This window comes from Ctenopharyngodon idella, chromosome 7 (genome assembly GCF_019924925.1).
Source record: "Ctenopharyngodon idella isolate HZGC_01 chromosome 7, HZGC01, whole genome shotgun sequence".
Lineage (NCBI taxonomy): Eukaryota > Metazoa > Chordata > Actinopteri > Cypriniformes > Xenocyprididae > Ctenopharyngodon > Ctenopharyngodon idella.
In genome coordinates, this window is record NC_067226.1 from 49016129 (window position 1) to 49042086 (window position 25958).

At 37.1% G+C, this 25958-nt stretch overlaps 1 protein-coding gene across 12 annotated transcripts in view; it reads right to left on the reverse strand.

Moving 5' to 3' along the window:
* Window positions 1–25311, reverse strand: part of LOC127516798 (hydroperoxide isomerase ALOXE3-like) — a 38016-nt gene extending 12705 nt beyond the window's left edge. For 3 of the 12 annotated variants that reach the window (XR_007931085.1, XM_051901673.1, XM_051901683.1), the window contains exons 1-2: window positions 21040–21217; window positions 12883–12912 (exon numbers count right to left, since the gene is read on the reverse strand). The gene's annotated coding sequence lies outside the window, so the exon portion shown is untranslated. Of the gene's footprint in view, window positions 1–12882; window positions 12913–16963; window positions 16994–21039; window positions 21218–25133 lie in introns of those variants that run through there. The other 9 variants (XM_051901680.1, XM_051901678.1, XM_051901677.1 and 6 more) reach the window with 9 other exon arrangements.
* Between the last annotated feature and the right edge of the window lie 647 nt (window positions 25312–25958).

Genomic DNA, 25958 nt, shown 5'->3' on the forward strand with positions numbered 1-25958 from the left:
AAAGTTAATGGCAGTTAGTTGGCTCAAACTTTTGGCCCTTATTGGCTGCTTTTTTCTTTATGGTTTAAGTTTACTTTTTTATTTTCAAATGGATGACATTCGCATTGCGTCTTTAAATGTAAATGGCGCTAGAGATCGTGTAAAATGCTCAATGATATATGAGATTATGAGTCAAAACAAAATTGATTTTACTTGTACAAGAAACACATAGTGATGTAACCAATGCTGTTGAATGGGAAAAAGAATTTAAAGGTCTCTCTTTCTTTTTTAAGTCATAAATCTTCATTTAGTGGAGGGGTTGCTATTTTATTTGCTAATAATTTTACTCCCTGTTCCATTGAGACGGAAGAGGTTGTGAAAGGTAGACTGCTAAAGATTCGAGCTCAGGTTGAGAATCACACTTTTGTTTTTATTTGTGTATATGCCCCAACTTTACCATCAGAAAGAATGGTGTTTTTACATGTTCTTGCTGAAAATTTGGAAAAATGTAATAGTGAAGAGTATTTAATTTTGGGTGGAGATTTTAATTGTGTGGAAAGTAACATAGACAGGAATCATGTAGAACCACATATGCCTTCTCGTAAGCGACTTACTCAGATGGTTGAAACAAATGATTTATGTGATGTATGGAGGTGTCTAAATGGGAATTTAAAACAGTATACATGGACACATGCTCATGATAATAGGTTGTCTTTAGCGAGATTAGACAGATTATATTGTTTTAAACACCATCTTAGCATTTTCAAGAACTGCTTCATAACCCCAGTTGGGTTTTCTGATCATAGTCTAGTTATAGGTACAGTAACTTTAAACTTTGTCAAGCTGAAAAGTGCTTACTGGCATTTTAATACAAATTTATTAAGTGATGCACATTTTATAGATACATTAAAAATCTTTTGGGAAAATTTTAGGAATGAAAAAGCAAGTTTTCAGTCTTTGCAAACATGGTGGGGGTTTGGTAAAACTTAAATTAAGCAACTATGTCAACAGTACACTCATAATGTCACAAAAGATATAATTAAATCTATTAGAGTGTTAGAGGATGAAATTCTGAAATTTCAAGAAGCTGCACAGTCAAGTGGAAATCAAACACATATTGAAGGCCTTTTTTTAAAGAAATCGGTGTTGTCTGACATGCAAAGAGTGAAAGCACAGGGAGCGCTAGTTCGATCACGATTTCAAGATATAGACCAGATGGATTTGCCGTCAAAATTCTTCTTTAGTCTAGGAAAAAAAGAACGGTCAAAAACGTGTTATACATTCTTTATTTTCTGAGACTGGTTCTCTGATATCAGACCCTATTGAAATTTGTAAAAGAGCAAATGTTTTTTATGAAAAACTCTATAGTTGTGAGCACGAGGAGAATCGGTCTGTTGAGCAGTGTTTCTTTGAGGAACTGCCAAAGGTCTCTGAGGACTCTAATGCAGCACTCAAGAGGGCTATAAGCCTAGGTGAACTGCATGAAGCTCTCCAAAGCATGGAGAATGGTAAGGCTCCTGGGATAGATGGAATCCCAGTTGAGTTCTATAAACTTTTGGCCTGTGATAGGGGAGGATCTGCTGGCAGTTCTCAGTGACAGCCTAGTCGGAGGACTTCTGCCGCTGAGCTGTAGAAGAGCGGTCCTTACCCTTTTGCAGAAAAAAGGTGATTAAAAAAAACTGGTGACCTGTATCCTTGTTGTGCTGTGACTATAAGTTGCTTTCAAAAGTGTTAGCTACTAGACTAGGAAGGGTTTTGGAGGAGGTAATCCACTCTGGTCAGTCCTATTGTATACCTGGACGATCAATTTTTGATAATATCCATTTAATAAGAGATTTATTTGATGTTTCTAAAATTATGGGTATAGATATGGGTTTGATTTCCTTAGATCAAGAGAAAGCGTTTGATCGTGTAGAACATGACTATCTGTGGAAAACTTTACACGCATTTGGTTTTAGTTATGATTTTATTAGATATATAAAAGTTTTATACAATGACATTGAGAGTGTATTGAAAGTTAACGGTTGCTTATGTGCTCCTTTTAAAGTGTGTCGTGGAGTAAGACAGGGATGTTCTCTGTCTGGGATACTTTACACACTAGCAATCGAACCACTTTTAAATAAATTGAGAAGAGTTTTAGAAGGGGTATCTATACAAGCCAGTAAAAGCACTTTAGTTTTATCAGCATATGCTGATGATGTTGTCATAATAGTAAATAAGCAAAATGATGTAGACACATTATTAAAAACATTAAGGGATTTTGAAGTCATCTCTTCAGATAGAATTAACTGGGGTAAAAGTGAAGCAGTGTTAATAGGAAAGGGGGAAAGAGGGGTTCCAACACTCCCAAATGGGTTAACTTGGAAAAAAGATGGTTTAAAATATTTGGGAGTGTTTATAGGAGACAAAATGATTGTTCAAAAAATTGGGAGGGAATAATTGAAAAACTTAAAGGTTGTTTAATGAAATGGAAATGGATTGTAAAGAGTTTATCATATAGAGGACGTACCCTTATTATTAATAATTTGGTGGCCTCTTCTTTATGGCACCGACTGGCTTGTATAGACCCACCTGCATATTTACTTGGGAAAATCCAATCCATATTAATAGATTTTTTTTTTTTTTTTTTTGGGAAAAAATGCATTGGGTACCCCATAATGTATTGTATTTACCAAAAGAAGAAGGAGGGCAAGGGCTTGTACATTTACAAAGTAGGACTGCAGCTTTTCGCTTACAGTTTATACAGCGATTCCTTACTGGCCCAGAGAACTTAAGCTGGAGGCCAGTGGCCAGTATTATTTTAAAGACTGCTGAAGGACTATGCTTGGATAAGCCTTTGTTCTTGTTGGATCCCAAAAAAGTCAAAACATCTAGGATGCCAGAGTTTTACAGGAATCTTTTTAAAGTATGGGATCTCTTTAAGGTGAAAAGAACTGATCCTACGTCATCTTTATTCTGGCTATTGAAGGAACCCCTGATCTATGGATCACGTTTGGACATTTTGGGTGCATGTGGGACAATGACTGCAGCATTCATTAAATCCAAGATTATAACAATTGGATGTTTAATCAAAGTGGCTGGGCCAAGTTTTGGTAAAGCTGAGGATGTAGCTGTTCTTTTAGGAGTGAAATCCATTCGAATTGTTACACAAGTATTACAGAAGTTACAATCTGCTTTTATAATAGAAGAATTTAAGATGCTTCAAGGTTACAGTGAAGGGGAATTTATCCCTAATGAAAAGGACCAGTTTTCAAATCTGCTTCTTTCACAAAATTTAGGTGATTGTACAGGATTTTTTTTGTAATCTGAAAAGGTGACAGATATAGATTTGTATGAAAGTAATGGGGAAAAAAATGTATAAAGTAAAAGTTTAACAAAAGGGGATTACATCAAAGAATTGACACACCGTGGCGTACTGTTTTTAAGATGAGTAATAATGTTAGACCAGAGTGGAGAGCACTGTACAAGCCACCGTTAACTAAAAGAGCTGGAGATCTACAATGGCGAATTCTGCATGGCATTATTGCTGTAAATGCTTTTGTTTCTGTTTTGAATCCAGATATTAGCAATGAATGTCCTTTTTGTTTTCAGAAAGAGACCGTTTTTCATACTTTTGTGTATTGCTCAAGACTTAAACCTTTATTTGATGGTTTGCAAAATCTTTTTAATTGTTTTAATGAGAAGTTTTCTGTGCAGAGTTTTATTTTGGGTTTTAAATATGTTAAAAAAAGAAAGAATGATTGTCAATTGCTTAATTTTGTTTTGGGAAAAGCTAAAATGGCCATTTACATTAGCAGAAGAGAAAAAATTGAGCAAAAAATCAATCATAATGTTGAAAGGGTGTTTGCAGCTATGATGTTTTTACAAAGCTATGGACTCCTTAAATATTTTTGAAAGAATATGGTGTCATAGAGGAGCTTTGTGTTCCGTTATTAAAAATGAACTTCATTTTGCACTCTTTTTATAAAATGTTTTAAATTTTGTGGAGTTTTTGATGTTATGTGACTTGATGTGATTTTTTTTTTTTTTTTTTGTTAAATAAAGATGCTTGAAAAATCAAATCAATCTCTCTCTGTCTCTCTCTCTCTCTCTGTCTCTCTCTCTCTCTCTCTCTGTCTCTCTCTGTCTCTCTCAAGATTCAAGATTCAAGATTCAAATAGCTTTATTGGCATGGTAAAAGAAATCTTTACATTGCCAAAGCATTAATAACACTGTACAATAAAAATAAATAAATATATGTAATAATGATGAAGAAAAGAAAATAAGAGAAAAAAAAAAAAATCTAGCAATAAAATAGAAAAAAAAAATAAATAAATTGCAATAAAAATGTTCAATCTTATAATATGTATAGAAGTGTCTCTAGGCATATAGTCAGTGTGTTGGTAGTTCTGTCCCGCTGGAGGCTCTTTCGTCGTGACAGGACCTCACATACCTGGCGGCCAGGTTTGAGCTTGCTGGGCTTTCTCCTAGCAGGTATGGGAGTTTGTCCATATTTGCTTTCTGTTGGAAGTCTTTGTGGTGAGTTGTGAAATGGGGATAGAAAGTGTCCCTAATTTGTGCATATTTAGGGCAGGATGTCAGAAAGTGTAGTTCTGTTTCCACTTCATTCTCTGTGCAGTGGGGACACAGCCGGTCTTCCTTTGGTAGCCAGGTCTGTCTGTGTCTGCCTGTCTCTATGGTGAGATTGTGTTCACTGAGTCTGTACATGCTCAGGACTTTTTTCAGTTTAGGGTCGCTCACTGTACTCAGGTATCCTGCCAAATAGCATTCCAATTTACTTTGTAGGGCTGTTGCGTCTGTCCAATGTTTTAGGTATTTTTCTTTTTGTGTTTTGATTATTTGGTTTGGTCTGGCTAAGTTTTTATTTTCAGTCAGACATGTTTTGGTTTGTGTAGTCAGCTCTAAGACCAATTGGCCGAGGGCGTTTCTTCCTGGTGTCAGCTCTTGGTAGTTCAGGGCTTTGTGATGGACGGTCTATTTTTAACTATTTTTTAGGTGGGTATGGAATTTAATGGCCCTTTTTTGAATTGTGATTATAAGTGGGTAAAATCCTAATCCTGCACTGCAGGCGTTATTTGGGGTTTTGCGCTGTACTCATAGCAAAACTTTGCATAGTTCGGTCTGCAGAGTCTCTATTGGGTGTTTGTCCCATTTAGTGAACTCTTGGTTTGTGAGTGGGCCCCAGACTTCACACCCATAGAGCGCGATGGGTTCTATTACTGATTTGATTATTTTTATCCAGATTCTGACTGGGATGTCAATTTTGATATTTCTCTTAATAGCGTAAAAAGCTCTCCATGCCTTGTCTCTCAGGTCGTTCACAGCTTTGTTAAAATTCCCTGTGTTGCTAATATTTATGCCAAGGTAAGTGTAGTTCTGCGTGTGCTCAAGGAGCATGTTGTCTAATTTAAAACTATGATGTTGGTCTTGTCGGCTGGGTCTTTTTCGGAAAATCATTATTTTTGTCTTTTTGGGGTTAACTGACAGGGCCCATGACTGACAGAAGCTGTGCAGGAGGTCTAGATGCTGCTGTAGACCCTCTTTAGTGGGAGACAGCAGCACCAGATCATCAGCAAACAGGAGGCATTTGACTTCAGTATCTAGTAGAGTAAGACCAGGTGCTGCAGACTGATCCAGAGCCCTCGCTAACTCGTTTATGTATATATTGAACAGTGCAGGACTTAAGCTACAGCCCTGTCTCACTCCACGACACCGAGGGAGGAATTCTGTGTGTTTGTTACCGATTTTAACAGCAAATTTGTTGTTTGTGTACATTGATTTGATGATGTCATATGTTTTTCCTCTGATGCCACACTGGATTAATTGAAGAAAAAGACCTTCATGCCAAATGGAGTCGAAAGCTTTTTTGAAGTCAACAAAGCATGAGAAAATTTTGCTTTTGTTTTGGTTGATTTGCTTATCGATTAAGGTATGGAGAGTGTATGTATGGTCTGATGTGCGATATTTTGGTTGGAAGCCAATTTGACACTTGCTCAGGACATTTCTGTCTCTGAGAAAATGGGTTAGTCTGCTGTTTAGGATGTTGCAGAAAAGTTTAACTAGGTTGCTGTTTACACATATGCCACGGTAGTTATTAGGGTCAAATCTGTCTCCGTTTTTATGGATTGGGGTAATTAGGCCTTTGTTCCAAATGTTACCTGAACTAAGGATGATATTGAAGAGCTTGAGGATGGCTAATTTGAATTTGTGGTCTGTATATTTTATCATTTCATTTAGGATGCCATCAACACCACAGGCTTTTTGGGTTTTCAGGGTTTGTATTTTGTCTAATAGTTCAGCTAGTGTAATTGGAGAGTCTAAGGGGTTTTGGTAGTCTTTGATGGTTGACTCTAAAACCCTTAGTTTTTCGTACATTGCATTTTGTTCCCGATTGTTGACTATATTACTAAAAAGGTTGGAGAAGTGGTTTATCCAAACATCTCCATTCTGGATGGCTAGTTCTTGATGGTAAGATTTGTTTAGTGTGTTCCAATGTTTCCAAAAGTGGTTGGATTCTAAGGATTCTTCAATTTCTATGAGTTGACTTTGTGTTTTGTTCTTTTTTCTTTCTTAAAGTATTCTGCAGTCATTGTCAAACCATTTCTCAGTGGCATGTGGTCTTTTTGCTTTTCTTTTTGTGGTTTTTAAGTTTGATAATGTTGCTGAGACCTCAAATATTCTGTTCAGCTTGTCTACTGCTAGGTTTGTACCTTCACTGTTATGCAGGAAAGGAGTGGCAAGGAATTGATCTAATAGGACTTGAATTTTTGGTTGACTAATTGTACTTGGATATGTATCTTTACTGTTTTGTTTCCATTTATACGTGTTTCTAAGTGAGTGGAGCTGGGTTTGTTTAGATGCTTCTTGGTTGGGCATTGCTCTGGTTAAGTAGAGGGTTATTTTACTGTGGTCTGATAGTGGGTTTAGTCGGCTGACTGTAAACGCTCTGAGGGAGTTTGGGTTAAGGTCTGTAAGAAAATAGTTGACTGTACTGCTACCAAATGGTGAGCTGTAGGTGTATCTAGGAATCTTACCGTAGGAATCTCCTCTTAGTCTGCCATTGACTATGTACATACCTAGTGTGCGACACAGATGAAGAAGATGTGTTCCGCTTTAGTTTGTTGTTTTATCATAGTTGTGTCTTCGTGTGTGTATAAGTGGGGGGAGGACGTCACCTCCAGGCAGGTGTTTGTCCCCCTGAGAGTTAAGTGTGTCCAGTTCTTCACCTGTTCTGGCATTTAGGTCTCCACAGACCAGTACGCTTCCCTGTGACTGGTAGTAATTAATGTCTACTTCAAGAATGGAGAAACTATCTTCAATAAAATACGGAGACTCTGCTGGAGGGATATAAGTGGCACATAGGAAGATGTTTTTCTCTGTTGCGGTGACTGTCCTATTAATTTCTAACCATGTATAGAATTGTCCTGTTTTAGCTACTTTGATGGCATGGGCAAGATTTGATCTGTACCAAATAAGCATGCCTCCTGAGTCTCTTCCTTGTGTTACTCCAGGCAGTTTAATGGATGGGATGATGAATTCTCTGTAGTCTTTGGGGCAGCCGGTGGGTCCATCTCTGCTCCATGTCTCCTGCAGGATGATGATGTCTGAATTTTTTATTTCTGAGTTGAAATCTGTGTTCCTGCTTTTGAGGCCAAAGGTAGATGATCTCAGGCCTTGAATATTCCAACATGATATTAAAAATGCGTTGCTGTCCATAGGGTCTTAGTTTTGTTGATAAGTTTTGACCTATGACAGTAGGTGTGAGCAGATGAGGTTGAGCATCTGACGGATGTCTCTTAGCTCTGTTGTTGTGGCTTGCACTGGTCCTGTTGTTGGTTTTCTGCTCACTATCTGAGCATAACTGTGGCTGCCAGGGGCCTGCTGTGTATGAAGGGGGTAGGGGGTAGGTAGGAGAGGCTTTGGTCTGGCCTGATTCACTGAATGTGAGGATGTGAGGGCTGGGAGAAGATGCTCAGGTGTTGGCTGTAATGGTCTCAGCATGTGAGAGTGCAGGAAGTCTTCTGTTCTCTCTGGGAGTACACTGTGCTTTCTTACAGGTCTGGGTGGAGGTTGTTGGACTCTGTTGCTCCTGGGGGTGCTGTTGCGGTTCCGATTCAGGGCCACATCTTTTAGGGTCTTGGCGAAGACAGGAACAGCTGTTTTGTACAGATGGACATGGTCGTAGAGGCATGTGAAGTCCAGGGTGGGGTGGTGTGCCAGGTGCACATAGGGTTTAAGTGCACAGGCACGGGAGAGGTTGGCGTTCACCCGCTGGATAGTGTCAGGGTGGAAGTCTTTTCGGGGCAGCAGTGTGGAGATGGTAATTTTAGCATGTGGGAAGGTGGTTGAGGCCTTTTCAATCACTGTTTGTAGTGATGTAGCCACCCTCTCCTGTTGGGCTCTCAGGTCGTTTGTGCCGGTGTGGATTATTATATGGTTTGGGGATCCCAGTTTGTCCACACTTAGCGATTTGAGTGCACTCAGAGTGTTCAGACACCAGAGTTTGGCCACTCTGTGTTTGGGAAAGAGCTTCTTTTCATCAATAAATTTCCTATTTGAATCAATTAAAAGAGCAACCTCTGATTTTAGCGTTACTTCTGTTGGTGTGGAGAGGTCGTCTGAGTGTGATGTGAGGGAAGTGTCTGATGGGAGAGGAGGATTCTGGCTGTGCTGAATCTCTGTTGTTTGGGAGCTGTGATCAGGGTGAGGGGTGTCCTGCTCCACCGGTTCCTCTGATGAGCTGAACTCGCTGTGCTGTGCTCCTCTGTCCTGCTTCAGTTCTCTTATTTCCATCATCATTGCTGTTAGTTGTGCCCTGTGTATCTCAGTCTGTTGTAAGAACAGTGTTTCCAGTGTCTCCAGCTGGGCCCTTAGCCCCTCTCTCTCCCGCTGGAGTTCCTTCACTTCAGTCTGCAGTGTAGACAGCTCTCTCCTGAGGCTGTCCTTTTCTCTGTGCTTGGCTGTGGGGCTGTTGCTGGTTTGGTCTGTTGTCTGAACTTTTTGCAAGGAAAAGATCATCTCCTTGAGCTGTACCATTTCCCCCTCTAGCTCTGTGAACCTCTCCCTCATGTCAGTGCAATAGCAGTGTGAATGGGGGTCTTTGGTCTGGTTTATGCTCGAAGGGTCTCTCTGTTCTGTCTGATCCTCATCTGTGTGGATGGTGTGGGAGACTGACTCCTCAGGAGTGATTAGTTGGTCGCTGGTAATGGTCTCTTTCTGTGCTCTGTCTTTGATGCAGAGGAAGTCTTGTTCGAAGAGCCCATTGATGCTCTTTACCACCACTATACCCGTTGTTTTGTAGATATTAACGTTGGTAGTAGTTGTGTCTTCCTCGTTTCTTATTTTTAGTTGGAAACCCCCAGAGATGCCTTTTCTTTCAGCAGAGGGGTAATGTGTAATGATGGCCTTGTGCCATGCATAGGGCTTGTTGGTGTAGAATATCAGGTTACTTATGCTGCCATCTTTATGTAGGTCTGCAAAAAGTGTTTCTGGGTTGTCAGTCAGTCTTTTGTTTTTGTAGACTTTACGTGCTGTTTCATTTGTGACATCTTTGGGATAGTGCAGTGCGATGACCTCCACATATGGGGGTTGTTTAGGCCTAACGCTCTGGTTGGAGGCTTCAGAACTCTTCTGAGGGCAGAAGGAGCGGGGCCAAGATGATGTACTGGCCATAGTTGATTTAGAATGTAAACAGAATCAACTGAAATAACTGCCAGTTTTTTTGTTTATTTTCTCTCAGTGAAGATAATAATAATAATAATAATAAAATAATAAATAAGCCAAAATATGACTTTTCACTGATTTTGTGAAGATGGAGAGAAAAAAGAGAAAAAAAAGAAAAAAAAGAAATTCCTTTCTCCAAAATTCCTGTTGTGTCCAAAATGTTTTTCTGTGCTGTTCTTTCAAGCAAATATCCAATGAGAGATAAATAGCACTGTCTTTTCAAATGTCTTTACCTCTCTTTTCCTGTAAGTTTTCTTCTTAGTTGTTGTTGTTGTTTATGTTGCTTGATGTTATCCTTTCAAACATGAATATCCTCTTCTGCAGAGGTTTGTCCTGTGATTATCTCCTCTTGAATTTTCCTCAGATTCAGGTGACAGTGTTAAAAAAAAAAAACTGTCCTAATTCAACAAAAGCTTTGTCTAGATGTTGTCTAGATGATGTTTTATGTTGAATCTTCTATTTTCTCTAGGTTATTAGCAAAATTTTCTAATTTTTCTCGCAATTTATCTGGAGCTCAACTCAAGTGTGACCATCTCTCATGGAACTCTCCCTCTCTCTGTCTGTCTCTCTGTCTCTGTCTATATGAGGCATATTTTGACTTTCTGCGTGAGGGGCCCTCTGGCTTCCAGTATGAATTAAGTATACATAACATTTATAATTTACAGTTATAGGTCGCCTGCTTTTTCCCAAAAAATAAAAGTTTTCTGTAAAATAAAATTATTATTATTGTATGCAGCATGTAAATAGGCACAGCAAACCTGGTGTTCTTTGTATTTTGTGTATTTTAACCAGAAATATCACAATTAGATGCAATAGTTGCTTCTGATATTGTTTTGGATATTGATATTGATAGTGCTGTTTAACTGTTTCAATGTAGTTATTTGCTTGCTTTTAAGTTAAGAGCATATACTTGAATGATTATGAAATTAAATAACTGCAATACTTTCTTTGTTTGTTATAAAATAAGATGACTAAACAACAGTTTTGAAAGTTAGGTTTTTGAGTTTTATGTTTGTAACCAACCACAAATGTTATCAAGAAGGCACATGAGGGTGAAGAGAGCATGTTGCAACCTCAAGCGGAGGTGAGCCAGACAAAGAGTTCAGTGAAAAAGAGGAAGAGTGCTAGAAGAAGACAACAGCGTAAGCAAAGAGGAAGGACATCCAGCTTAGTAAGCAAGAGATACAGAGACTGATATGCCTACAACAGGAAGACTGGATCATACAAGGCCTTGATCAATTGACGAGTAATATGAATTTATAAAAGTCAGAAGAGTGAAAGTCCTCCTCAGATGCTGCCTGCATTAAGCGTAGAAGGACATCTGGTAATCTAATAAGGGGCACTTAACAGTATCTCCAATAATGTTGGATAAAGCTAGGTTATAGAGCTTTTTAGCTTAAAGGGAACCCTGGGTATTAAGACTTGTATGGCTTAATATAAATCTCTTACTGAAATATGTAGTAGAAAACTCATGTGTGTAATGCATTCAGGTGACATATCAGACGATTTTACACATCAATCATACAACAGTAGTTTGAATGTCATTCTTTGTCACAACTTCCCATTCTTTACTCCTCTTCTTATCACTGGTAAAGCAGTGAAGACTTGCCTTGCTTCTCTTGTTGCCCTTCAACTGAAAATTACAACCAAAACCTGCACAATGTGGCATCATATACTATATTCCGAGTTGTGTTGTGGTAAAAATAGCAACAGGGCAGCGTCAGTAGCTCATCGAGTGCAACCATTTGGCATCATCGACATGAACGCACTGCACACCTAAACAAAATGTGCATGATTTATAAATTGAGGGAACGAAATAATAAATCATGCGCACGTTTTAGTAAATCGAGGGAACGAATTAATAAATCGTGCACACGATTTAGCCTACTATTTTTTTCCTGCATGTCATGTCCGGGGCTCCGTAGTTTTCTTCAGGGTTGGAGCTAAACTCTGCAGGACAATGGCCCTCCAGGATCAACGTTCCCCACCCCTGCATTGGATGAACGTTGACCTCATTTGGTTTATCAAACAATGGATTTGAAGCAACAAACCCAAAACTTGTAATGAATTGCATGTATATTATATTCAACACCACAATCAATCACAAACATTTACATTGCACAAAACACAACGAAACACCAAATAGAAAATATGAAAAGAAATGAAAAAACAATCAAGAAATATTCAAAAAATGTTCAATGTTTGGGGTGGGATGGACCAGAAATAAGAATGGTAAATGATGATGAAGCCAACAATGTTTGGTAATGGCTGAACTCGTGATGTCCATGCAAAAGTCAACACTTTAGGAAATCAATGTTCAATTAGTGGTAATCCACTGTTGACATAAGCAAATCAAACCTGATGCAACAATGAATCCTCCTCTTTTCCACATATAAAATCCCCCAGATCTTTGTGTTTGTGTAAAATGCCCCAAGTGTTCATGAGTCCAGCGACAAACAAAGTGGGCAGTGGAAACAAACCTTTTGAAATACTTTCCTCATAAGATAGAAAGCATAGAAATAAAAGTCCATTGATTGACCAAAAGGAAACAAATTCCTCAATCATAGGACCTCAGAAAGAAAGCTTGAACAGCACCAGAAAGCCATTGCTTCCTCTATCCAAATGCTTGCCTACTTCTTCTCTTCTTCTTCTTCTTCTTCTTCTTCTTCTTCTTCTTCTTCTTCTTCTTCTTGCCTACTTCTTCAGGTATAGTACCTGGCTAAGTACTCATCTAAGAAGATAGTTAGTGCCCCCTAATGGCGCGGAAAAACACAACCTTTAAAGGTAACAGTGTTAGAGCCGTTACACCACTGTCAAGTTCCAGAAAGGTACTAAAGACACTGTTAAAATAGTAGTGATTTACCGATATTGATTTATTTAAAAGCGATACCGATTATTTGCATGTTTATATGCCCGATAACCAATATACAGAACCGATATTTAGTTATTATTTTATTTCTGTTTTTGACTATAATAACTACAGTACTGAACTAAACAAACTGGTTAAAACTTGTTTACAATACTGTAATTTCTGGAATTTCAATTGCATACAAAAAGAGTTCTGAATAATAATGACAGAATTTTCATTTTTGTGTGAACTAACCCTTTAAGCAAACATCCTTGTTTCAATGTTTACACAATCCTCATGGAACAATATAATAAATTGTAAATGACACTTACCTCCAGTGTTTTATCTCTTTGGCGTAGGTGCTGTAAAACAGATATTGAATAAATTTAATAACAACACTTAACGTTTATAAGAAAAAGCAGGTGGTGAGCTGGAAAAGAAAATCAGCCTTGGAATTTATCTTTATTATGAGATGACTAGCTACTTCACAATAGCTCCATCTCAATCTGCTTTCTAGGTAGTGAATCAGAATATCATGTACATGAATTTGGGCACTGGATAGGACAGTAAGGACCCTGACTCACCACACATTGGGACACCGATGACTCTATTTCTGGTGACTCAACAAACTCAATAACATCACTAATGATATAATGAACAACAGCAGAACTGATAGCATGTCTTAAAAAAGCACATTATGATAAATCCTTTACATATACTTGCAACATTTCAACCATACATAAAATATAAATGTTAGCTACATTGTATGCATTACCTGTATAGCAATAGCCTATATGTTTATGCTGAAATATAATTGAGTAATGATTTGTATTTTAAATTAAATAAATGCTGTTCTTTTTAAGTATCAGAGAAAAAGAAAAAAGTATCAAAGGTTATTAAGAAATATTAAACAGCACAACCGTTTCCAACATTGCTAATAAATCAGCATATTAAAATGATTTCTGAAGGATCACATGACACTGATGACTGGAGTAACACCGGGTCTACACTGGACGTGAGGGGCGCGACGAGACGCGTCAAAAGATAATAGAACCCATTATAATCAGTGATACTGTCTACACTGGATGCGGCGCGATGCAACTCGACACAACAAATTCCTGACAGTAAACGGATTTACTTTTGTATTTCTGATGTAGTCCAAGTGCTTTGCAACTAGGGATAGGGGGAAAATTCGATTCTTTGATGCATCGTGGTGATTCTGAATCGATTCACAAATGTCAAAAATCGATTTCCTAAATGTTAATTGATAATGTAATGCTGACAGAAGATAAAAGGCGGAACTCTGCAAAAATGCAGCGCCTGGACAGTCAGTGGCATGCACATCCACTGGTGCGGAGTGAGTGGAACAGTGAAACGCTCCCCTTAACAAGCCACACTATATGCAAGTTATGTTATTGCTGTATTATTATTATTATTATATAATATTGTTATATTGCTTATTGCACATAACAGGAGGATGTTGTTAGAAGTCTATTATTTATAGTGGTTCAGAATATGCTGAAGTCTGTATTAATTTACTATAAGTATGCTGCTACAGGCACACATTTCTTTTCCTGTTGGTTCTTTGCAATGCTGGGACATATTCTGACAATTGTAACCTACCATGACAGTGTTAAAAAAAAAAAACTGTCCTAATTCAACAAAAGCTTTGTCTAGATGTTGTCTAGATGATGTTTTATGTTGAATCTTCTATTTTCTCTAGGTTATTAGCAAAATTTTCTAATTTTTCTCGCAATTTATCTGGAGCTCAACTCAAGTGTGACCATCTCTCATGGAACTCTCCCTCTCTCTGTCTGTCTCTCTGTCTCTGTCTATATGAGGCATATTTTGACTTTCTGCGTGAGGGGCCCTCTGGCTTCCAGTATGAATTAAGTATACATAACATTTATAATTTACAGTTATAGGTCGCCTGCTTTTTCCCAAAAAATAAAAGTTTTCTGTAAAATAAAATTATTATTATTGTATGCAGCATGTAAATAGGCACAGCAAACCTGGTGTTCTTTGTATTTTGTGTATTTTAACCAGAAATATCACAATTAGATGCAATAGTTGCTTCTGATATTGTTTTGGATATTGATATTGATAGTGCTGTTTAACTGTTTCAATGTAGTTATTTGCTTGCTTTTAAGTTAAGAGCATATACTTGAATGATTATGAAATTAAATAACTGCAATACTTTCTTTGTTTGTTATAAAATAAGATGACTAAACAACAGTTTTGAAAGTTAGGTTTTTGAGTTTTATGTTTGTAACCAACCACAAATGTTATCAAGAAGGCACATGAGGGTGAAGAGAGCATGTTGCAACCTCAAGCGGAGGTGAGCCAGACAAAGAGTTCAGTGAAAAAGAGGAAGAGTGCTAGAAGAAGACAACAGTGTAAGCAAAGAGGAAGGACATCCAGCTTAGTAAGCAAGAGATACAGAGACTGATATGCCTACAACAGGAAGACTGGATCATACAAGGCCTTGATCAATTGACGAGTAATATGAATTTATAAAAGTCAGAAGAGTGAAAGTCCTCCTCAGATGCTGCCTGCATTAAGCGTAGAAGGACATCTGGTAATCTAATAAGGGGCACTTAACAGTATCTCCAATAATGTTGGATAAAGCTAGGTTATAGAGCTTTTTAGCTTAAAGGGAACCCTGGGTATTAAGACTTGTATGGCTTAATATAAATCTCTTACTGAAATATGTAGTAGAAAACTCATGTGTGTAATGCATTCAGGTGACATATCAGACGATTTTACACATCAATCATACAACAGTAGTTTGAATGTCATTCTTTGTCACAACTTCCCATTCTTTACTCCTCTTCTTATCACTGGTAAAGCAGTGAAGACTTGCCTTGCTTCTCTTGTTGCCCTTCAACTGAAAATTACAACCAAAACCTGCACAATGTGGCATCATATACTATATTCCGAGTTGTGTTGTGGTAAAAATAGCAACAGGGCAGCGTCAGTAGCTCATCGAGTGCAACCATTTGGCATCATCGACATGAACGCACTGCACACCTAAACAAAATGTGCATGATTTATAAATTGAGGGAACGAAATAATAAATCATGCGCACGTTTTAGTAAATCGAGGGAACGAATTAATAAATCGTGCACACGATTTAGCCTACTATTTTTTTCCTGCATGTCATGTCCGGGGCTCCGTAGTTTTCTTCAGGGTTGGAGCTAAACTCTGCAGGACAATGGCCCTCCAGGATCAACGTTCCCCACCCCTGCATTGGATGAACGTTGACCTCATTTGGTTTATCAAACAATGGATTTGAAGCAACAAACCCAAAACTTGTAATGAATTGCATGTATATTATACTCAACACCACAATCAATCACAAACATTTACATTGCACAAAACACAACGAAACACCAAATAGAAAATATGAAAAGAAATGAAAAAACAATCAAGAAATATTCAAAAAATGTTCAATGTTTGGGGTGGGATGGACCAGAAATAAGAATGGTAAATGATGATGAAGCCAACAATGTTTGGTAATGGCTGAACTCGTGATGTCCATGCAAAAGTCAACACTTTAGGAAATCAATGTTCAATTAGTGGTAATCCACTGTTGACATAAGCAAATCAAACCTGATGCAACAATGAATCCTCCTCTTTTCCACATATAAAATCCCCCAGATCTTTGTGTTTGTGTAAAATGCCCCAAGTGTTCATGAGTCCAGCGACAAACGAAGTGGGCAGTGGAAACAAACCTTTTGAAATACTTTCCTCATAAGATAGAAAGCATAGAAATAAAAGTCCATTGATTGACCAAAAGGAAACAAATTCCTCAATCATAGGACCTCAGAAAGAAAGCTTGAACAGCACCAGAAAGCCATTGCTTCCTCTATCCAAATGCTTGCCTACTTCTTCTCTTCTTCTTCTTCTTCTTCTTCTTCTTCTTGCCTACTTCTTCAGGTATAGTACCTGGCTAAGTACTCATCTAAGAAGATAGTTAGTGCCCCCTAATGGCGCGGAAAAACACAACCTTTAAAGGTAACAGTGTTAGAGCCGTTACACCACTGTCAAGTTCCAGAAAGGTACTAAAGACACTGTTAAAATAGTAGTGATTTACCGATATTGATTTATTTAAAAGCGATACCGATTATTTGCATGTTTATATGCCCGATAACCAATATACAGAACCGATATTTAGTTATTATTTTATTTCTGTTTTTGACTATAATAACTACAGTACTGAACTAAACAAACTGGTTAAAACTTGTTTACAATACTGTAATTTCTGGAATTTCAATTGCATACAAAAAGAGTTCTGAATAATAATGACAGAATTTTCATTTTTGTGTGAACTAACCCTTTAAGCAAACATCCTTGTTTCAATGTTTACACAATCCTCATGGAACAATATAATAAATTGTAAATGACACTTACCTCCAGTGTTTTATCTCTTTGGCGTAGGTGCTGTAAAACAGATATTGAATAAATTTAATAACAACACTTAACGTTTATAAGAAAAAGCAGGTGGTGAGCTGGAAAAGAAAATCAGCCTTGGAATTTATCTTTATTATGAGATGACTAGCTACTTCACAATAGCTCCATCTCAATCTGCTTTCTAGGTAGTGAATCAGAATATCATGTACATGAATTTGGGCACTGGATAGGACAGTAAGGACCCTGACTCACCACACATTGGGACACCGATGACTCTATTTCTGGTGACTCAACAAACTCAATAACATCACTAATGATATAATGAACAACAGCAGAACTGATAGCATGTCTTAAAAAAGCACATTATGATAAATCCTTTACATATACTTGCAACATTTCAACCATACATAAAATATAAATGTTAGCTACATTGTATGCATTACCTGTATAGCAATAGCCTATATGTTTATGCTGAAATATAATTGAGTAATGATTTGTATTTTAAATTAAATAAATGCTGTTCTTTTTAAGTATCAGAGAAAAAGAAAAAAGTATCAAAGGTTATTAAGAAATATTAAACAGCACAACCGTTTCCAACATTGCTAATAAATCAGCATATTAAAATGATTTCTGAAGGATCACATGACACTGATGACTGGAGTAACACCGGGTCTACACTGGACGTGAGGGGCGCGACGAGACGCGTCAAAAGATAATAGAACCCATTATAATCAGTGATACTGTCTACACTGGATGCGGCGCGATGCAACTCGACACAACAAATTCCTGACAGTAAACGGATTTACTTTTGTATTTCTGATGTAGTCCAAGTGCTTTGCAACTAGGGATAGGGGGAAAATTCGATTCTTTGATGCATCGTGGTGATTCTGAATCGATTCACAAATGTCAAAAATCGATTTCCTAAATGTTAATTGATAATGTAATGCTGACAGAAGATAAAAGGCGGAACTCTGCAAAAATGCAGCGCCTGGACAGTCAGTGGCATGCACATCCACTGGTGCGGAGTGAGTGGAACAGTGAAACGCTCCCCTTAACAAGCCACACTATATGCAAGTTATGTTATTGCTGTATTATTATTATTATTATATAATATTGTTATATTGCTTATTGCACATAACAGGAGGATGTTGTTAGAAGTCTATTATTTTATAGTGGTTCAGAATATGCTGAAGTCTGTATTAATTTACTATAAGTATGCTGCTACAGGCACACATTTCTTTTCCTGTTGGTTCTTTGCAATGCTGGGACATATTCTGACAATTGTAACCTACCATGACAGTGTTAAAAAAAAAAAACTGTCCTAATTCAACAAAAGCTTTGTCTAGATGTTGTCTAGATGATGTTTTATGTTGAATCTTCTATTTTCTCTAGGTTATTAGCAAAATTTTCTAATTTTTCTCGCAATTTATCTGGAGCTCAACTCAAGTGTGACCATCTCTCATGGAACTCTCCCTCTCTCTGTCTGTCTCTCTGTCTCTGTCTGTATGAGGCATATTTTGACTTTCTGCGTGAGGGGCCCTCTGGCTTCCAGTATGAATTAAGTATACATAACATTTATAATTTACAGTTATAGGTCGCCTGCTTTTTCCCAAAAAATAAAAGTTTTCTGTAAAATAAAATTATTATTATTGTATGCAGCATGTAAATAGGCACAGCAAACCTGGTGTTCTTTGTATTTTGTGTATTTTAACCAGAAATATCACAATTAGATGCAATAGTTGCTTCTGATATTGTTTTGGATATTGATATTGATAGTGCTGTTTAACTGTTTCAATGTAGTTATTTGCTTGCTTTTAAGTTAAGAGCATATACTTGAATGATTATGAAATTAAATAACTGCAATACTTTCTTTGTTTGTTATAAAATAAGATGACTAAACAACAGTTTTGAAAGTTAGGTTTTTGAGTTTTATGTTTGTAACCAACCACAAATGTTATCAAGAAGGCACATGAGGGTGAAGAGAGCATGTTGCAACCTCAAGCGGAGGTGAGCCAGACAAAGAGTTCAGTGAAAAAGAGGAAGAGTGCTAGAAGAAGACAACAGTGTAAGCAAAGAGGAAGGACATCCAGCTTAGTAAGCAAGAGATACAGAGACTGATATGCCTACAACAGGAAGACTGGATCATACAAGGCCTTGATCAATTGACAAGTAATATGAATTTATAAAAGTCAGAAGAGTGAAAGTCCTCCTCAGATGCTGCCTGCATTAAGCGTAGAAGGACATCTGGTAATCTAATAAGGGGCACTTAACAGTATCTCCAATAATGTTGGATAAAGCTAGGTTATAGAGCTTTTTAGCTTAAAGGGAACCCTGGGTATTAAGACTTGTATGGCTTAATATAAGTCTCTTACTGAAATATGTAGTAGAAAACTCATGTGTGTAATGCATTCAGGTGACATATCAGACGATTTTACACATCAATCATACAACAGTAGTTTGAATGTCATTCTTTGTCACAACTTCCCATTCTTTACTCCTCTTCTTATCACTGGTAAAGCAGTGAAGACTTGCCTTGCTTCTCTTGTTGCCCTTCAACTGAAAATTACAACCAAAACCTGCACAATGTGGCATCATATACTATATTCCGAGTTGTGTTGTGGTAAAAATAGCAACAGGGCAGCGTCAGTAGCTCATCGAGTGCAACCATTTGGCATCATCGACATGAACGCACTGCACACCTAAACAAAATGTGCATGATTTATAAATTGAGGGAACGAAATAATAAATCATGCGCACGTTTTAGTAAATCGAGGGAACGAATTAATAAATCGTGCACACGATTTAGCCTACTATTTTTTTCCTGCATGTCATGTCCGGGGCTCCGTAGTTTTCTTCAGGGTTGGAGCTAAACTCTGCAGGACAATGGCCCTCCAGGATCAACGTTCCCCACCCCTGCATTGGATGAACGTTGACCTCATTTGGTTTATCAAACAATGGATTTGAAGCAACAAACCCAAAACTTGTAATGAATTGCATGTATATTATACTCAACACCACAATCAATCACAAACATTTACATTGCACAAAACACAACGAAACACCAAATAGAAAATATGAAAAGAAATGAAAAAACAATCAAGAAATATTCAAAAAATGTTCAATGTTTGGGGTGGGATGGACCAGAAATAAGAATGGTAAATGATGATGAAGCCAACAATGTTTGGTAATGGCTGAACTCGTGATGTCCATGCAAAAGTCAACACTTTAGGAAATCAATGTTCAATTAGTGGTAATCCACTGTTGACATAAGCAAATCAAACCTGATGCAACAATGAATCCTCCTCTTTTCCACATATAAAATCCCCCAGATCTTTGTGTTTGTGTAAAATGCCCCAAGTGTTCATGAGTCCAGCGACAAACGAAGTGGGCAGTGGAAACAAACCTTTTGAAATACTTTCCTCATAAGATAGAAAGCATAGAAATAAAAGTCCATTGATTGACCAAAAGGAAACAAATTCCTCAATCATAGGACCTCAGAAAGAAAGCTTGAACAGCACCAGAAAGCCATTGCTTCCTCTATCCAAATGCTTGCCTACTTCTTCTCTTCTTCTTCTTCTTCTTCTTCTTGCCTACTTCTTCAGGTATAGTACCTGGCTAAGTACTCATCTAAGAAGATAGTTAGTGCCCCCTAATGGCGCGGAAAAACACAACCTTTAAAGGTAACAGTGTTAGAGCCGTTACACCACTGTCAAGTTCCAGAAAGGTACTAAAGACACTGTTAAAATAGTAGTGATTTACCGATATTGATTTATTTAAAAGCGATACCGATTATTTGCATGTTTATATGCCCGATAACCAATATACAGAACCGATATTTAGTTATTATTTTATTTCTGTTTTTGACTATAATAACTACAGTACTGAACTAAACAAACTGGTTAAAACTTGTTTACAATACTGTAATTTCTGGAATTTCAATTGCATACAAAAAGAGTTCTGAATAATAATGACAGAATTTTCATTTTTGTGTGAACTAACCCTTTAAGCAAACATCCTTGTTTCAATGTTTACACAATCCTCATGGAACAATATAATAAATTGTAAATGACACTTACCTCCAGTGTTTTATCTCTTTGGCGTAGGTGCTGTAAAACAGATATTGAATAAATTTAATAACAACACTTAACGTTTATAAGAAAAAGCAGGTGGTGAGCTGGAAAAGAAAATCAGCCTTGGAATTTATCTTTATTATGAGATGACTAGCTACTTCACAATAGCTCCATCTCAATCTGCTTTCTAGGTAGTGAATCAGAATATCATGTACATGAATTTGGGCACTGGATAGGACAGTAAGGACCCTGACTCACCACACATTGGGACACCGATGACTCTATTTCTGGTGACTCAACAAACTCAATAACATCACTAATGATATAATGAACAACAGCAGAACTGATAGCATGTCTTAAAAAAGCACATTATGATAAATCCTTTACATATACTTGCAACATTTCAACCATACATAAAATATAAATGTTAGCTACATTGTATGCATTACCTGTATAGCAATAGCCTATATGTTTATGCTGAAATATAATTGAGTAATGATTTGTATTTTAAATTAAATAAATGCTGTTCTTTTTAAGTATCAGAGAAAAAGAAAAAAGTATCAAAGGTTATTAAGAAATATTAAACAGCACAACCGTTTCCAACATTGCTAATAAATCAGCATATTAAAATGATTTCTGAAGGATCACATGACACTGATGACTGGAGTAACACCGGGTCTACACCGGACGTGAGGGGCGCGACGAGACGCGTCAAAAGATAATAGAACCCATTATAATCAGTGATACTGTCTACACTGGATGCGGCGCGATGCAACTCGACACAACAAATTCCTGACAGTAAACGGATTTACTTTTGTATTTCTGATGTAGTCCAAGTGCTTTGCAACTAGGGATAGGGGGAAAATTCGATTCTTTGATGCATCGTGGTGATTCTGAATCGATTCACAAATGTCAAAAATCGATTTCCTAAATGTTAATTGATAATGTAATGCTGACAGAAGATAAAAGGCGGAACTCTGCAAAAATGCAGCGCCTGGACAGTCAGTGGCATGCACATCCACTGGTGCGGAGTGAGTGGAACAGTGAAACGCTCCCCTTAACAAGCCACACTATATGCAAGTTATGTTATTGCTGTATTATTATTATTATTATATAATATTGTTATATTGCTTATTGCACATAACAGGAGGATGTTGTTAGAAGTCTATTATTTTATAGTGGTTCAGAATATGCTGAAGTCTGTATTAATTTACTATAAGTATGCTGCTACAGGCACACATTTCTTTTCCTGTTGGTTCTTTGCAATGCTGGGACATATTCTGACAATTGTAACCTACCATGACAGTGTTAAAAAAAAAAAACTGTCCTAATTCAACAAAAGCTTTGTCTAGATGTTGTCTAGATGATGTTTTATGTTGAATCTTCTATTTTCTCTAGGTTATTAGCAAAATTTTCTAATTTTTCTCGCAATTTATCTGGAGCTCAACTCAAGTGTGACCATCTCTCATGGAACTCTCCCTCTCTCTGTCTGTCTCTCTGTCTCTGTCTGTATGAGGCATATTTTGACTTTCTGCGTGAGGGGCCCTCTGGCTTCCAGTATGAATTAAGTATACATAACATTTATAATTTACAGTTATAGGTCGCCTGCTTTTTCCCAAAAAATAAAAGTTTTCTGTAAAATAAAATTATTATTATTGTATGCAGCATGTAAATAGGCACAGCAAACCTGGTGTTCTTTGTATTTTGTGTATTTTAACCAGAAATATCACAATTAGATGCAATAGTTGCTTCTGATATTGTTTTGGATATTGATATTGATAGTGCTGTTTAACTGTTTCAATGTAGTTATTTGCTTGCTTTTAAGTTAAGAGCATATACTTGAATGATTATGAAATTAAATAACTGCAATACTTTCTTTGTTTGTTATAAAATAAGATGACTAAACAACAGTTTTGAAAGTTAGGTTTTTGAGTTTTATGTTTGTAACCAACCACAAATGTTATCAAGAAGGCACATGAGGGTGAAGAGAGCATGTTGCAACCTCAAGCGGAGGTGAGCCAGACAAAGAGTTCAGTGAAAAAGAGGAAGAGTGCTAGAAGAAGACAACAGTGTAAGCAAAGAGGAAGGACATCCAGCTTAGTAAGCAAGAGATACAGAGACTGATATGCCTACAACAGGAAGACTGGATCATACAAGGCCTTGATCAATTGACAAGTAATATGAATTTATAAAAGTCAGAAGAGTGAAAGTCCTCCTCAGATGCTGCCTGCATTAAGCGTAGAAGGACATCTGGTAATCTAATAAGGGGCACTTAACAGTATCTCCAATAATGTTGGATAAAGCTAGGTTATAGAGCTTTTTAGCTTAAAGGGAACCCTGGGTATTAAGACTTGTATGGCTTAATATAAGTCTCTTACTGAAATATGTAGTAGAAAACTCATGTGTGTAATGCATTCAGGTGACATATCAGACGATTTTACACATCAATCATACAACAGTAGTTTGAATGTCATTCTTTGTCACAACTTCCCATTCTTTACTCCTCTTCTTATCACTGGTAAAGCAGTGAAGACTTGCCTTGCTTCTCTTGTTGCCCTTCAACTGAAAATTACAACCAAAACCTGCACAATGTGGCATCATATACTATATTCCGAGTTGTGTTGTGGTAAAAATAGCAACAGGGCAGCGTCAGTAGCTCATCGAGTGCAACCATTTGGCATCATCGACATGAACGCACTGCACACCTAAACAAAATGTGCATGATTTATAAATTGAGGGAACGAAATAATAAATCATGCGCACGTTTTAGTAAATCGAGGGAACGAATTAATAAATCGTGCACACGATTTAGCCTACTATTTTTTTCCTGCATGTCATGTCCGGGGCTCCGTAGTTTTCTTCAGGGTTGGAGCTAAACTCTGCAGGACAATGGCCCTCCAGGATCAACGTTCCCCACCCCTGCATTGGATGAACGTTGACCTCATTTGGTTTATCAAACAATGGATTTGAAGCAACAAACCCAAAACTTGTAATGAATTGCATGTATATTATACTCAACACCACAATCAATCACAAACATTTACATTGCACAAAACACAACGAAACACCAAATAGAAAATATGAAAAGAAATGAAAAAACAATCAAGAAATATTCAAAAAATGTTCAATGTTTGGGGTGGGATGGACCAGAAATAAGAATGGTAAATGATGATGAAGCCAACAATGTTTGGTAATGGCTGAACTCGTGATGTCCATGCAAAAGTCAACACTTTAGGAAATCAATGTTCAATTAGTGGTAATCCACTGTTGACATAAGCAAATCAAACCTGATGCAACAATGAATCCTCCTCTTTTCCACATATAAAATCCCCCAGATCTTTGTGTTTGTGTAAAATGCCCCAAGTGTTCATGAGTCCAGCGACAAACAAAGTGGGCAGTGGAAACAAACCTTTTGAAATACTTTCCTCATAAGATAGAAAGCATAGAAATAAAAGTCCATTGATTGACCAAAAGGAAACAAATTCCTCAATCATAGGACCTCAGAAAGAAAGCTTGAACAGCACCAGAAAGCCATTGCTTCCTCTATCCAAATGCTTGCCTACTTCTTCTCTTCTTCTTCTTCTTCTTCTTCTTCTTCTTCTTCTTCTTCTTGCCTACTTCTTCAGGTATAGTACCTGGCTAAGTACTCATCTAAGAAGATAGTTAGTGCCCCCTAATGGCGCGGAAAAACACAACCTTTAAAGGTAACAGTGTTAGAGCCGTTACACCACTGTCAAGTTCCAGAAAGGTACTAAAGACACTGTTAAAATAGTAGTGATTTACCGATATTGATTTATTTAAAAGCGATACCGATTATTTGCATGTTTATATGCCCGATAACCAATATACAGAACCGATATTTAGTTATTATTTTATTTCTGTTTTTGACTATAATAACTACAGTACTGAACTAAACAAACTGGTTAAAACTTGTTTACAATACTGTAATTTCTGGAATTTCAATTGCATACAAAAAGAGTTCTGAATAATAATGACAGAATTTTCATTTTTGTGTGAACTAACCCTTTAAGCAAACATCCTTGTTTCAATGTTTACACAATCCTCATGGAACAATATAATAAATTGTAAATGACACTTACCTCCAGTGTTTTATCTCTTTGGCGTAGGTGCTGTAAAACAGATATTGAATAAATTTAATAACAACACTTAACGTTTATAAGAAAAAGCAGGTGGTGAGCTGGAAAAGAAAATCAGCCTTGGAATTTATCTTTATTATGAGATGACTAGCTACTTCACAATAGCTCCATCTCAATCTGCTTTCTAGGTAGTGAATCAGAATATCATGTACATGAATTTGGGCACTGGATAGGACAGTAAGGACCCTGACTCACCACACATTGGGACACCGATGACTCTATTTCTGGTGACTCAACAAACTCAATAACATCACTAATGATATAATGAACAACAGCAGAACTGATAGCATGTCTTAAAAAAGCACATTATGATAAATCCTTTACATATACTTGCAACATTTCAACCATACATAAAATATAAATGTTAGCTACATTGTATGCATTACCTGTATAGCAATAGCCTATATGTTTATGCTGAAATATAATTGAGTAATGATTTGTATTTTAAATTAAATAAATGCTGTTCTTTTTAAGTATCAGAGAAAAAGAAAAAAGTATCAAAGGTTATTAAGAAATATTAAACAGCACAACCGTTTCCAACATTGCTAATAAATCAGCATATTAAAATGATTTCTGAAGGATCACATGACACTGATGACTGGAGTAACACCGGGTCTACACCGGACGTGAGGGGCGCGACGAGACGCGTCAAAAGATAATAGAACCCATTATAATCAGTGATACTGTCTACACTGGATGCGGCGCGATGCAACTCGACACAACAAATTCCTGACAGTAAACGGATTTACTTTTGTATTTCTGATGTAG